The sequence below is a fragment of the Schistocerca americana genome, chromosome 1, assembly GCF_021461395.2.
Source record: "Schistocerca americana isolate TAMUIC-IGC-003095 chromosome 1, iqSchAmer2.1, whole genome shotgun sequence".
NCBI classification, from domain to species: Eukaryota; Metazoa; Arthropoda; class Insecta; order Orthoptera; family Acrididae; genus Schistocerca; species Schistocerca americana.
In genome coordinates this window covers 28092368-28105535 of record NC_060119.1, presented here as the reverse complement: position 1 = coordinate 28105535, position 13168 = coordinate 28092368, and the positions used below count along the sequence as shown (strand labels likewise).

At 44.2% G+C, this 13168-nt stretch overlaps 1 protein-coding gene and 1 non-coding gene across 2 annotated transcripts in view; both read left to right on the top strand.

The window, feature by feature from the left end:
- The window catches only part of LOC124546206 (protein spinster), a 329935-nt gene that overhangs the window by 32284 nt on the left and 284483 nt on the right, over positions 1–13168 (top strand). The window lies entirely within an intron of this gene.
- Positions 566–640, top strand: Trnat-ugu. Its single transcript has one exon. It is a non-coding gene; the product is annotated as a tRNA-Thr (tRNA).

Genomic DNA, 13168 nt, shown 5'->3' with positions numbered 1-13168 from the left:
CTCCCTGGATTTTAATACCTGCTCCGAACTTTTCTTTTGTTTCCTTTACTGCTTGCTCAATATCCAGATTGAATAACATCGGGGATAGGCTACAACCCTGTCTCACTCCCTTCCGAACCACTGCTTCCCTTTCATACCCCTCGACTCTTACAGCTGCCATCTGGTTTCTGTACAAATTGTAAACAGCCTTTCGCTCCCTGTATTTTACCCCTGCCACCTTCAGAATTTGAAAGAGAGTATCCCAGTCAACACTGTCAAAAGCTTTCTCTAAGTCTACAAATGCTAGAAACGTAGGTTTGCCTTTCCTTAATCTTTCTTCTAAGAAAAGTCGTAGGGTCAGTATTGCCTCACGTGTTCCAACATTTCTACGGAATCCAAACATAACACTACGTATTCTTAAGCTATATGAAGATACTAACTGTTCCGAAAGAACAGATACCAATGATGACCATGCAGCTTCTGTAGAAAAAATGATAATTAATCGAAACACTCACCTGCCAACAGGTGTTGTTGATATACGCTTCCTGTATAAGGGATAAGTCCCTGCAGTCGCGCTATGCTCTGTGCCCTCGGTGGCTCAGATGGATAGAGCGTCTGCCATGTAAGCAGGAGATCCCGGGTTCGAGTGCCGGTCGGGGCACACATTTTCAGATGTCCCCTTTGAGATATATCAGCAACACCTGTTGGCAGCTGATGGTTTCGATTAATTATCATTGTCTTCTTAAGCGTTTGCGGGAACGTTATTGGATTTCGTTTCACGTGCAGCGGAAGCAACCTCTACGGAATACAGTCAATTACGATAATGAGGATCCGTTTTATGCTGTGCGTTAAGCGTACATCGACCCATTCATAATACGGAATGACAACTTTACCGGCGCATATAGCGTGGAAAACACTGGCCAGCCACGTGGTCCAACTAACATGCAGTGTTGTGAACAGTTGTAATAAAAACGCAAAAAGAGACGAGCAGAGAGCAGTGTAGCCTTGAATGTCACTTAATTTTTGAACAGAAGGAAATACTGTTAAAACTCAGGCGATACGCTTCTTAGATGATCTGCTGGAAAACATAACATGCTCTCGATCTTACCTAACACGCTACTGTACTTACAAACTGATGAAAATTCCTGACTTCAACAAGGGTAATTTTTCTGCATGAGCAGTGTGCAGCGTAAGAGCGCGCTTCTGGGATTTCACCCTGTAGCTAAATACTGAAGCCACTGAAGGTATTACAGTCAGTCGTCTGGTAACCTCCTTACTTCTTCCATGTCGGACTTCGAGGAATGCGGTACTACATTTCAGTGCTGCTACGTCGATAACGAGGCTATCGGCAATAGAATCTCAAGCCACAAAATAGTCTACTTGCGCTCCTCCTCTGTCAAAACGTGCCGTTCTGCATTTCGCCATCGCTTGGCAGTGAGGGGTCACAGAGCTTTGTCCTTTAGTTCCAGTAAGTTTGGCAGCTTAAATGACTTGTTATTTCTCGCGACGTTTCCCTTAACTTGGCTCCAGATCAGTTCTGCTGGGTTCAGATTGCAGTGTTAAGATGACAACTGTAAAAATGAAGCGTTTGTACGGACGGTGTGCTCGACTCCGTGAAAATTGTTTTCCATGTTTCTAAGACGCTGTATTACTCTGGCTCGTGAGACCACATCTGTCCTGTAAAACAACAGGGATACTCAGAGTATTTGATTTTTCATTATTCTCCAAAAAGTTTGTTTTATTATCTTCAAAATCTTCAACAAACTTTTATTACATATAGATAAGTAAGAATGAGTATTTGCAATGAAAACAAGAATTCTGTGTGTGATACGTAATAAGAAACTAGAAGACTTGCGTATTTCTTGAAAAAAAATGACTAAGCATGAGTTAATAATCACATATTTCATTATTATAGGCATTCAAACCGGCAAAAAGAAAGTGTAAATCACTACGCGTTTCGAAACGCCACTCACCAGTAGTACATCCTGTTTCTCAAAAACGTCAAAGCTGATTTTTCTCTGTCATGTTGTGAAAAACATTAAGAATAACTCGTTTCTGACCATTAATGGTGTTACGCGCGCGCGCGTTGCACTATGAAACCGAAAATTGCCTAAAAAACTATGATACCTAATTCTTGATTGATTTCCTTCTTTCTTTCATCTGAGTGTCGCCATCTTGTCCCCAAATTATACAAATCTGGTAACGTTTTTACCGGACATTATAATATGTAATCTGGCGGTGACAGGAGTAAAATACAGAGAGCGAAAGGCTATTTACAATTTGTAGAGAAACCAGACTGCAGTTAAGAGTCGAGGGTCATGAAAGGGAAACAGTGAGAAGGAAGTGAGACAGGATACAGCCTATCCCCGATTTTATTGAGTCTGTATATTGAGCAAGCAGTAAAGGAAACAAAAGCAAAGTTCGGACTAGGAATTGAAATCCATGGAGAAAAAAACTTTGAGGTTCGCTGATCACATTGTAATTCTGTCAGAGACAGGAAAGAATCTGGAAGAGCAGTTAAACGGAATGGACAGTGTCTTGAAAGGAGGATATAAGATGAACATCAGCAAAAGCAAAACAATCATAATGGGATGTAGCCGAATTAAATCAGGCGATGCTCGGGAATTAGATTACAAAATGGGACACTTAAAGTAGTAAAGGAGTTTTGCTATTTGGGGAGCAAAATAACTGATGATGGTCGAAGTAGAGAGGACATCAAATGTAGACTGGCAATGGCAAGGAAAGCATTTCTGAAGAAGATTAGATTTGTAACACCGAGTATAGATTTAAGTGTCACGAAGTCGTTTCTGAAAGTATTTGTATGGAGTGTAGCCATGTATGGAAGTGAAACATGGACGATAAATAGTTTGGACAGGAAGAGAATAGAAGCTTTCGAAATGTGGTGTCACAGAATGATAACGATTAGATGGGTAGAGGAGGTACTAAATAGAATTGGGGAGAAGAGGAGTTTGTGGCACAACTTGACAAGAAGAAGGGATCGGTTGGTAGGACACGGTTTTAGGCATCAAGGTATCATCAATTTAGTAATGGAGGGAAGCGTGGAGGTTAAAAATTGTAAAAGGAGACGACGAGATGAATACACTAAGCAGATTCAGAAGGATGTAGGAGATGGAGAGGCTGGCACGGGCTAAGGTACCATGGAGAGCTGCATCAAACCAATCTCTGGACTACAACAATAATAGCAACATAATATGTAAAAAGATACTGAAATCTTAATATGCAAGCCACATGGTAAATCATTATTCCCTCATAAAAAAATAAAACAGGTGCAGTAAAGTAATATTTTTCGACGACGGCATTTTCACCTTTGCTTAAAAATCAGCGTGAATGTTTATATATCCATACATACCTGTACTGTGTGAGAACTCTTATTGCATATTTGCTAAAATTCAACAGTAGTTTGTGCAGTGGTAAGATGTAGTGCTATTTCCTTCTAAGTTTCTCGATATTGTCAAATTTTCAGCAGAGCCGTTATGGCTAGTTCTTAGCATCTGGCGAATCCCATGCATTCGTGCCGCGTCAGTCAAATGTCACGTGATTTTCTGAACAGGCTCGATACCTTATCTAACGCTGTGGCGTGTCGGGAAATATTTCGCCCAGCACTAGTGCAGCCTAGCAGTGTGTGGCAGGACCATCCTAACGAGTTAAGCGAAAGGGACTAAACTGATGTGTACAGACCATCAGTGATCGTTTTGGTAATCGAAGCGGAGGATGACAGAGAAAGGCCAAAGTACCAGTTTCAGTCTCTCGAACCTGTTTCATTGCGGAAGATCGTGTACAAGTCCTTTCAGGCAGCGCACACGAATTCCGCAACTTTTACCTCCTCGACACCCGAACTTTGCAAGTTGTTGCTGTGTGACTTGGTTTTTAACTGGACGGTAAGCCTAACAGATGTCGCAATAATATTACGTTGCCCACCAAAATAATAACTGGGAATCAATCACTTTGATTTATTGCGATAAAATTGACAAAACAAATACCTAACAATGGCAACATTAATGTAACAAGGCCGGGACATATCTGACATAGAGTTCGGGGGGGGGGGGGGGGGGGGGGGAGACGCTATTAATTGCGCAAGTTCATTAATTTGCTTTAATCGCGAAGCGCCCAGTAATAGTCGTGATGTTAATTGAAAAAAGCCGGCCAGGGGAGTCGTGCGGTTCTAGGCGCTACAGTCTGGAACCGCGCAACCATTACGGTCGCAGTTTCGAATCCTGCCTCGGGCATGGATGTGTGTGCTGTCCTTAAATAAGTTAGGTTTAAGTAGTTCTAAGGTCTAGGGGACTGATGACCTCAGATGTTAAGTCCTATAGTGCTCAGACCCATTTGAACAATTTAATTGAAAAAAGACAGTATTGTGGAAGGCAGTACGCCACACGGGTGGTTGTATTTTGTAGTGATGTTCATTAGACCTTCATAACTGTTCCACAGTGATTTCTGACAATAGCCAAAGGTGGTCGTGTGCTGTATTAAAGTAGTGTGGTGTAAAAATAAATAAATAAATAAAAAGCGAGAAGACGAACATCCACATGCCCACCTTCGTATCTGTATGTGGAGATGGTGCGGACAATATATGGACACGCGGTGCCTAAAATCCGCGACAACGTTACTAGAAAGATCATGACGAGTGGTGCTTTGGCGGTACGTATGGAAGGTGCGTTGAACTCTTCAGAGCAAGAGGACCAACGACATTGTCGTGGGCCAGAATAAATCAAGACAGCCTTTGAACTGATTGACTCTGATGCTAGTCTTTACCTAAAATACTTCAGTGTATCATGAGTTACGTGATTGTCATTATTTAGAATGTCATTGTAAAATAGATCTGCCATTTGTTTGATTTGAGTTGTTCAAACGTAGAAGCATCGCTGAAGAAATCGCTAAACTGATTATTTCAGTAGTGCTGAATAGTGGAAATTTTTCCTTCAGCACCACCGTGCAGGAAGTAGTATATTGCGCCGTACACAGTCGTGGCTCAGAGTAGCTGGACCACGAGAACTTCCAGAGTGACGACAGTAGTTATCTACAAGACTTAGGTAAAACATTGACATCCAACACGGATGTTACGTACACCCACAGAACTACCCAGAGCATGCGTTCCACAAGCTGAAAGCGGACAATTCATTGCAGTTAAATTATAACTTTTCTGAGCGGAGCTCAGAGTAACGAATTACGATGCCCTTACAAATCATCTCGCGGTTGCGGCTTGATATCGCCTTAGTACTGCAGGTGGGGGCTGCAGCAGCTGCAGAGTCAGTCATTGGCGCAACCAACGACCCTTTGCGGCAACTAAGTTTGGATCAGCGCTGGCCGGCGGAGTCGGAGGCGGCTGTCAGTGTCGAAGTCTGGTGGCGGAGGTTCACAAAGATGGAGAAGTTTGTGATAGAATGATAATTACAAGCAAAGCTCATATTGCCGCGTTTTGTGTGTCTCACTAAAAGCGACATTGGCTGTTCTCCATTGTCACCGTCCCGTTGCTCTGCCTCACCCGTACTTTATTTGCGTTAGCTAATGCTGACGGTCTTCATAGCGCGTAAACATTTGTTTTTCGCGGAGTAAATAGATGAAGCGCCAAAGACACTGCTATAGGCATGCGTATTCAAATACAGAGATACGTAAACAGGCAGAATACGGCGCTGAGGTCGGCAACGCCTATGTAAGACAAGTGTCTGGCAGTTCTTAGATCGGTTACTGCTGCTACAATGGCAGGTTACCAAGATTTAAGCCAGCTGAACGTGTTATTATTCTCGGCGTCCACTCGTGTACCCTTAATTACTGCACGGCAGAAAGCTTTACGTCTTGGCTAGGCCCACCAACACTGACATTGGAGTGTTGATGACTGGAAACATGTTGTCTGGTCGGACGAGTCTCGTTTCAAATTGTATCGAGGAGGTGGACATGTACGGGTATGGAGACAACGTCATGAATCTATAGATCCTGCATGTCAACAGGGGAATGTTCAAGCTGGTGGATGCTCTGTAGCGGTGTGGGGCGTGTGCAGTTGGAAAGATATGGGATCCATGATACGTCTACATACGACTCTGACAGGTGACATGTACGTAAGCATGCTGTCTGATCACCTGCATCCATCCATGTCGATTGTGCATTCCGACGGACTTGGGCAGTTCCAGCAGGACAATACGACACCCCACACGTTCAGAATTGCTACAGAGTGGCTCCAGGAACACACTCTGAGTTTCAACACTTCCGCTGGCCACCAAACTCCCCAGACATGAACGTCATTGAGCATATCTGGGATGACTTGCAACGTGCTGTTCAGAAGAGATCTACACCCGCTTGTACTCTTATGGATTTATGGACAGCCCTGCAGGATTCTTGGTGCCAGTTCCCTCGACTACTTCACACATTAGTCGTGTTGCGTCACTTCTGCGTGCTCCCTGGAGCCCTACACGATGTTAGGCAGATGTACCAGTGTATTTTCAGTCTCACATTTTCAGAGGACCTAAACTGCAGGACCCCAATCGATCCATGTGATGTTTATCTCTGACGTCTAGAGATTTCTGCAGAAACAGCTTTCTACATTTGAGCCCAATAGGGCGTTTTGGAAAAAAAAAAAAAAAAAAAAATAGCGAACCTTCTCACTCCCCCCCTGAGGTCGCAAAATGCTCTCGCCCGGAGTTTGTTCCTCAGGAGATCCTATCTGTGCTTGTTCAGAGCAAAGCTGCATGTCCCAGAGCAGGACTGTAAAAGCATGGCCGATGGCCAGACGGCTATAGACACTCGTCTCTCCGCCTTCATAGGACTCCCAGTAGGACTAGCGGCCGTCTGATGTCCCTGGCGATCCGCATGCTTTGTCCACCACTCAGAATGCTTCCAACTCTCTCATCTCTACATGCAAAAAATTAAAAAACAAAATAAAATAAAAAAGTTATATTAACTTAATTATGTTGTTAAATTAACTTAATTATGTCGTGTATTGGAAAATTTGACTCGTTCCACATCATTACGAAATATCTTATTCATGATCCATAATCAACATTACCCCTCCCTGTATTGACCGACCAGGTGCAACAGACGTGGAACTCCATCTCAAAGTTACGCTGGTTATTAATGTACTAGCATTTCACATTTGCAATGGCTTATCTCGTGCTTGCATTAAGCAATGTTTTTTTCATTTAAATATGTTACCTAGACAAACGTATTTGCGAAATTTCATAACTCTACATTAATTTTTTTTGGTGTTGTGATTCGCGTATTTGAAGTGTCACACCTGTAAACTCCCGGCTTTGGTGGTGGACGCTTTGCCGCCGCCTCCTTCCGTCGCCCGCGTGGCGGCGTCGTTGGCTGAGGCAGGCCGGCCGGCCGGCCGGCGTTCGTGACCCAGATACGCCACGCCGCCTGCCCACCGCCGCGGAATCCGCACTTCAAGGGTTCCGCCTTTCCCAGCCGCGGAACACCCGAAGGCCACCTCCACGAGGCCTCGCCGGAGAGGCTCGTAGGCGCTTTTCATCTCCCTGATCGTTCTGCACCGCGGAGACACTGTTCCAAGAAATAAGCTCATTGAACGCTTCATTGTTTTCTTTCATTTTTTTGCATCATTTCGCAAAAGGATCTGTCAGCAGTTACCTGTTTGGAGGTATAGTCTTAAGAGACACCTTATATCGTTATCAGTATAGATGACATCATCTGGAGCCAGTGTGGTACATCTGAGATTTTATTTTTTCTGCTTACAGGCAGAACGTCACAAAAAATTAAGAAGACTGTACCGAAATGCAGGAAGACCTGCGGAGAATTGGTGGCTGGTGACCGTCAGTGTAAATAAATGTGACACACCGCGCGTAAAAGGTGGAGAGGTCCACTGCTGTTAGGTTATACTGTGGGCGATAGGTTAGTGGAAACAGCGACCACCGTAAAATGCCCAGGACTAATACTAAGGAGCGACCCAAAGAGTAGAAAAACGACGTAAGGCAGACTGTAGAAAAAGCGAATGCCAGGCTGAGATTCATCGAGAGAATTTAACGAAATATATTTCATTAACGAAGGAGGTGACTCAGAAATCACGTGTGTTACTGATTCTGGAGTACTGTGTCCAACGTGACTACAGGGCCGGTGAGAAAGGGGGGGGGGGAGATGTACTTTATGCCCACCCCCCAAAAGAAAGTTAAAAAGATAAAATTTGGACAATTGTCGTTAACTTGTACTAACAACACAGTTTTTAACTGGCCACCCATGCATAAGAAGTGTTCTGAAACTGAAAAATATAAATATAACGGTGTTTGTGGAAAGTGGCATCCACTACTAAGACTTAGTTTTGGGTTAGGTTTTACTGAAAAATGTAAAAACATTTACGAAAAGTGATAGAAGAAATCATGAAAATAATAACCTTTTTTTTCGAATTTTTAAATAAAAGGTACATGCCTAGGTAACAATATCTCCAAAAGCTGGGCGCGTAAAGTATCCATCCTCCCCCCCCCCCTACCCTTCCCCCTCCCCCCAGCCCTCACACACACACACACACACACACACACACACACACACACACACACACACATCCTCTTTGAAACTACGAGGGTTAACTGAAGAAACACAGAAGATCCAATGAAGAGTGGCACATTTGGTCAACGGATCGTTTACTACGTGCGAGAGCGTTATGTAGACGCTCAATAAACTCGAGTGGATGTCCTTACAAGAAAAGCATTCTTTATCCCGCAGAGGGGTCCGTTGAAATTCAGAGAACGTACGTTCGGAGAAGAGTCGGGCAACATGTTATTTTCACACGTGCCTGCGAAAATGATTAAGACCCAGAAAAATAGGAGAATGTGGGAGTAGAGTTCATGTGGAATTTTACCACGCTCTTCTTGCCCACGCATTACATGGGGCAGAGGAGAAGGAGAAGATGGCAGTGGAAAGAGACTCACCCGCTGCACGTTTAGGTACTTTGCATAGTATAGACGGATGTGGCAACATTACCGACTGGCCTTGCTGACAAAAGCGTGAAACATAGTGCAACGTTAAAGTTCTTAAAACAGTTAGGTGGGAGCGCGTGAAGCTGTCAGCAGTTGGCCTACTGCTCTGGTAAAGTACGGATAGTTCTGCCGGGTCAAACGTCTTTATGTGCTTGATGCAGCACAAGCAGATTTTATCGTTTTCGCCGACGAAAGATACTAAACGTAACGAAGTTGTTGTCATACAGGATGTTAAGGAGGAACGTCCACCTCTTTTCCTGCCGAAATGACACTTGACGTGTTGCGGTTAGTGTGGTGGTGTCGCCGCCAGACACCACACTTGCTAGGTGGTAGCCTTTAAATCGGCCGCGGTCCGTTAGTATACGTCGGACCCGCGTGTCGCCACTGTCAGTGATTGCAGACCGAGCGCCGCCACACGGCAGGTCTAGAGAGACTTCCTAGCACTCGCCCTAGTTGTACAACCGACTTTGCTAGCGATGGTTCACTGACAAATTACGCTCTCATTTGCCGAGACGATGGTTAGCATAGCCTTCAGCTACGTCATTTGCTACGACCTAGCAAGGCGCCATTACCAGTCACTATTGATGCTGTAAAACATGTACCGTCAAGAGCGATGTTCACCAATTGTGGATTAAAGTTAAGTATTCCAGAAGCTACGTACGTTTTTTACTAGTCTCATTTCCGTGTCCTGTTCCAGACCTCACGCTAGCCTGCGTGAGCTTAAACGCGTGCCTATCGGCTTCCCGTCCTAGTGGATTGGCTGTCTTGCCAGTCCACAAAAGTTAGAATCTCCTACCTCAAGAGTTCTTCACCAGTAAACTGCATTCGTGAGAGAGAACGGAGGTCGTTAATGTGCGCTCGTCCTGTTGCACTCCACCACTTGACAGCTGTTGCTTCTCAGTATCTCTACGACTTCAGCACAGGAATTTCAGCTCGCACACTTGCTCATAGCGTCCATTACATTTACAGTTACATCACACACACACACACGCTTCAGAGCGCAGCACAGTCTGCAGTTTACTAAAAGACGCCTACAGATAGCGTTAAGAGTCACTCATTCCGCAACAATAGGCGGTTGGATTGATTGTAGTCGAAGTAGAGTTACATATCATTAGAGCTTGCACCAATGACCCGGGCTGCGTCCTAATTCTCTCTGCGGTGTCTCGTGCAGTGAGAGCTGACGTCGTTTGTTCTGTTGATCAGATAGGGTGACACCATCGACACTTTTCGGCAGTAGCGGGCTAGGTGACGTCAACTGTGCACCTTGTCTTCCTGTCTCTCTCATTATCACGAACAATACAAACAGTTTCAATTTCCGCACTCGCTTATGACATTAAACGGACGTTCGGCAGCCTGGAACGTGCTGGTTTTCCCTCCTCGTTCTTTGTATGCGGAGACAGTTGACTGTGTAGTTGCGTGGCTTGCGGTATTCGTCCTTGCCTTTGACCGGCGTGGGAGTGCAGGGTATTCGGGTCGCCGTGGGCTTGTTGCCAGCAGCAGCCGCTGCAGTCTTCAGGCCTCTGATCCGCCGGTCAGGGTATCGAATCCTCTAAGAAGTCTGCTACAGAAAACACGTGACAAGATACGGCTGCTGCGGTCGCATTACAGCGCCGAGTGGCAGCACGAGATCGCAGAGCGCGCTTTCGCCCGTTTCGATGCGCATCTACCGTACCGCGATCAGTATGCCAACGTTTCCTCCAATATTTTTTTTTTTTCGGTAAAATGAGGGTGAAGGTCATTTCATTTTCGAGGCTGATGTGTAAATGACGTTTCATGTTACTCCTTCCCTCTTTAATACACCTCTCCAAATCTACTGTAATTCTTAACAGTACGGCAGACATTTTCAAATACACTCTGACTTCACTGAAGTTACAACGAATTGTTTAAGTCGATAGCAGAGACAGTTAAGTCTGTTTCAAACTCAGTATCACAGCAAATTATTTGCTGTAGTGCATGAAATAGTCTTACGATGTAAAAATGTTCCATAGCACATACAGATGTATTAAGGCGGCAAATGAAAGACGGAGGCCTGAGTGTAGCACATTACTAGAGCAATAAAAATGAAAACTATAGAAGTCTGTGGGGTTTGACTTTTCATTTTCGTTTATATGAGTTTAATCAGCTCGAATAGTTTCAGAGTTCTCTGAAAGATCCCATGCACGATGTTAACAGTAAATGTCGGCTTGATTCTGACAAAAACAAAATTGAATGGCATTTGAGTGTAATTTCACGTGCAGATGCTATAGACCGGGCACAAATTAGTGTTGTGCAATATTCTGTCCGACGATATTTAGTGACGTTGTTTCTTTTGTAACAATAATTTTGTTTAGGAAGTTTGTAAAGTGACTTAGCTCCGCATTGTTAGTTTCCACTACGCAGTTAAATTTTAACAAACACTATCTTTTTCTGTGGTGACTTCTAACGTTCTTCGTTGGTTCCGGTCCACTGGGTTTCGCTGTGTCTTACACACAAATGGAAAATTGTTTTCTATATTTAATAAACAATAAAATGAGTAAATGTAATGATATTACTATAAGCTTAAATGATTATATCAGAGGAATACAGTTATCAAGACCACTGCTTTTCCCATGTTGTGCTATAAAATATTTCTTACTTCAGTGTATTGCTGCTAATGCTATCACCGATGATAACAGTGGAGAGCAATGAGCATTTCCGGCAGCAATTTGAGTAAGGGGCGTCTTTTGCTGTGCTCATAGTCCCTGCCAAAATGCTGTTTACTCTCCGTGTTTTCCTAAAACTGGTAATACATGTATTATTGACAGTGTTAGTCTGGGGACGAGCTGCAATGTATGACAACTGACGAAAACTTCTTAACCGAAAATCGCAGTGTTGCCTCTCTTTGTAAAAATCGCAAAGAGGAAATTTAAAATATCGTCAGAAACGCGAGGAAAAGGCTGGTCGACGCACTGAGAAGACATATGCGATGTACAAGTGTTCCAAAATTGTAGAGGAGACGCAGTACATAAAGTTTTGACGGTCACTTTCAAATCCCCGTTTTACGGTACGCACACAAACAGAGAAGAGGGCGCCGTTGTCAATGTAATTATGACGTCTTATTTTAAGTACGTCTTCCTGCATGCTACGCCTCTCACCTTATTACATGATGTTTTTTATTGCAATTATTTTCTTCAGTTGTTGCTGTACTTACTGTATGATGTACGGCGTTTGCACTTCAATGTTTTGTCTTTTGCAATAAGAACATATGCATGTTTGTCACAATGTTGCTGTATAGCGCTGTTTGTAATTCTGCTTCAGTGTTATTGTAGTCACTGCCGCCATGTGGGTGGTGTTTGATTGCGCTTTCATTTTATGAATTCAAATTCAAATGGAGTGATATGTAAACTGGCAGAATACGGCGCTACGGTCGGCAACACCTATATAAGGCAACAAGTGTCTGGCGCAGTTTTTGGATTGGTTTCTGCTGCTACAATTGCAGAGTATAAAGATTTAAGTGATTCTGAACGTGGTGTTACAGTCTGCGCACGAGCGATGTGTCACAGCATCTCCGAGGTAGCGATGAAGTGGGGATTTTTCCCGTGCGACGTGAATATCAGGAATCCGGTAAAACATGAAATCTCCGACATCGCTGGGGCCGTAAAAAGATCGTGCAAGAACGGGGCCAACGACGACTGAAGAGAATCGTTCAACATTACAGAAGTGAAACCTTTCCACAAATTGCTGCAGATTTCAATGCTGGGCCATCAACAAGTGTCAGAGTGCGAACCATTCAACGAAACATCATCGATACGGGCTTTCGGAGCCGAAGGCCCACTCGTGTACGCTTGACGACTGCACGACACAAAGCTTTACGACTCACCTGGACACCGACATTGGACTGTTGATGACTGGAAACATGTTGCCTGGTTGGACGAATCTCGTTTCAAGCTGTATCGAGCGGATGGACGTGTACGGGTATGGAGACAACCTAATGAATTCTTTCTGATCGCCTGCATCCATTTATGTCCATTGTGCATTCCGACGGACGTGGGCAGTTCCAGCAGGACAGTGCGACACCGAAACGTCCAGAATTGCTACAGAGTGGCCCCAGCGACACTCGTCTGAGTTTAAACCGCTTTCCACCAAACTCCCCAGACATGAATATTGTTGAACATATCTGGGATGCTTTGCAAAGTGCTGTTCAGAAGAGATTTCCACCCCCTCGTACTCTTACGCATTTATGGACAGCTTTGCAGAATTTATGGTGTTAATTCCCTCCAGTACTA